The sequence below is a fragment of the Aquarana catesbeiana genome, linkage group LG02, assembly GCF_042186555.1.
Source record: "Aquarana catesbeiana isolate 2022-GZ linkage group LG02, ASM4218655v1, whole genome shotgun sequence".
NCBI lineage: Eukaryota > Metazoa > Chordata > Amphibia > Anura > Ranidae > Aquarana > Aquarana catesbeiana.
This window is the reverse complement of record NC_133325.1, coordinates 803,246,364-803,248,648: the sequence shown is the minus strand read 5'-3', so window position 1 is coordinate 803,248,648 and position 2,285 is coordinate 803,246,364. Positions and strand designations below refer to the sequence as shown.

General features: G+C 39.1%; 1 pseudogene; it reads right to left on the bottom strand.

Moving 5' to 3' along the window:
- Positions 1 to 348: 348 nt before the first annotated feature.
- LOC141127791 (zinc finger MYM-type protein 1-like) lies at positions 349 to 2,033 on the bottom strand (annotated as a pseudogene).
- Positions 2,034 to 2,285: the final 252 nt, after the last annotated feature.

Below are 2,285 nucleotides of genomic sequence, written 5' to 3'. Positions count from 1 at the left end.
ATAAAACAGATCCAAACTCCAAAGTGACTATTCAAAGGCAGGGGATCATTCACATCCTCTGCCTTTGAGCCTTCAGTTCTGCAAATTGATCAATGACTGCATCAAAGTTAATCCTCTTTGCATATTCATGTTCAACTGAAAGTATGGCCAGATTTGTCAATCTTGTCTCACTTATGGTGGAGCGGAAGTAGTTTTTTTATTAATTTTAATTATGAAAAACTTCTTTCACATGAAGCAATGCTCACACAGAGAGTCAAAAAGAATCTAAAACACATTGACAAATTAGGCAAAAAATCCCATTTAACAATGAACTGCAGCAACTGCAAAACTGTCCATTTCTTTGCCTCTTCAATACTGATCTTGGCAGCTTCCAAATGCCTCTGAAGGCGTTAAATCTTCACTTTTTTTGGGATCACACAGCTTTTCAAGGGCTGAAGTAAGTTTTTCAAAATTTGCCCTCACTGGCTTCACAGCATCATAATGAGTGCTTCGTCTTGTTTGGGAAAGTCTTTTCACTGTCAGACCTACATTCTCCAACAGCAATTCCCAACGATGTGTAGAAACTGAAAAGAATGAATACACTTTCTCCAATGTTCCAAAAAAAGTAACACAGAAAGCAACACTTCCAAATGAGTGCACCCCACAAAGGTTCAGAGAATGGTTTGCACATGGGATAAACAAAGCCTTGGGATTTATTTCTTTTATGTTTGCCTGAACACCACCATAAATCCCTGCCATAGTTGCAGCATTATCATATCCTTGACCACGGCAAAGGCTTATGTCCAGTCCAGCTTCCTCCAGATGTTGCAGGATATTTTCTGTGAGCTCAGCAGCACTCTTTCCAGCAATAGGAAAGAAGCCCAAGATTGATACTTTTACTTCAACATTGTCACCTTCAATATGGACATATCTGATCACTTCACACATCTGATCAATGTGTAACACATCAGGGGTACTGTCAAAAAGAATCCCAAAGTACTTTGCTTTCTTGATATCAGTCACTATTTTCTCTTTCACATGATTCCCCAGAAGACAAATGAATTCATTTTGAATTTTTGGAGAGAAATAAAAAGTCATTCTTATACCAGATTCAATAGAATGTTTCAGCCTTATGAAATGTTCCTTTAAAACTGGATCATAATTTTAAAGCAATTCTACCAATTCCAGGAAGTTTCCTTTGTTTACTGATGACATGGTCTCTCTATGACCATGAAAAGGAAGATTCTGGTGAGCCAAAAACAAGGTTACATCCAAGAGGCAATGCAAAATATTCCTCCATTTTCTTTTTCTCTTTGTCCACTGTTGTTTGGTTGTTTTTGTAGCCTCAGTGCTGTTCTCAAGGTCTTCCATTTCTCCAAGCATGTAAGATGCTGCTCAGAAGCTTCATGATCAGACACCTTTGGATTCAGCTTCCACCACAACTGAAACCCGGTAACAAAACTGGATGTTACGGTTAGTTTTTCATCAAGAGCAAAAAGTCTGCAGCAAAAACAAAACAAACTTTCTTTTGATGGAGAGTACACCATCCAGGTTCTAAGAATTGTCTCACCATTTGGTAGAGCCTTATAGAACCATGCAGTGGTGAGCTGTCGACTTTTCCCTTTCGATTTCTCTCCTCGTCTTTCAACAGCACTGAAAGGCCCATCCCTATTTTGGAAAGGTTCACTTCCCCTCTTAATAAGGTCCACTCTTAACTCATCTGGAACTAGAACTGGCCAAGCAGCAACATCAGAATAAACTGATAGTTTATCAGTCTGCTCTGCTTCTTCATCAGAGTCTTACTGGGGGAGGCTTCTTCTGGCATCTCCTTCCTCTACATCACTCTCACTGCTTGAAGATAAGTTGAACTTCTCCAATTCTTGCCTTTTTATATATGAATGTTCTTGAGAAGATACTTCTGGTATTTCTCTCTTGAATTCACCAGATTGAATGCCTTCAGCACTTTCTCCTACTGCAGTAGAAGTTGAAGGCGTGATATATTTTAAAATGGATCCAGACATTGCCTCAGCTGACTGTTCTTTTGCCTTCTTCATTTTCCGTTGCTGAAACACACTAGTTCGATTTCGCTTCATATTGGTGTTGTCTGAAAAATATACTTTGATCGTAAGCACAAATACATGTCTCTAAAAAGTCCAGTGCTTCTTCATCTAAATCTCGATATGTGCACCAGCAAACTGTGCATGGTGGACTACAAAACAACTCCTCAGAATACAAAACCCATGCACTTTTGGTGCTCACACTCAAATTGTGCACTCTCCAGACCTCCATAACCCTTTTAACTTAAT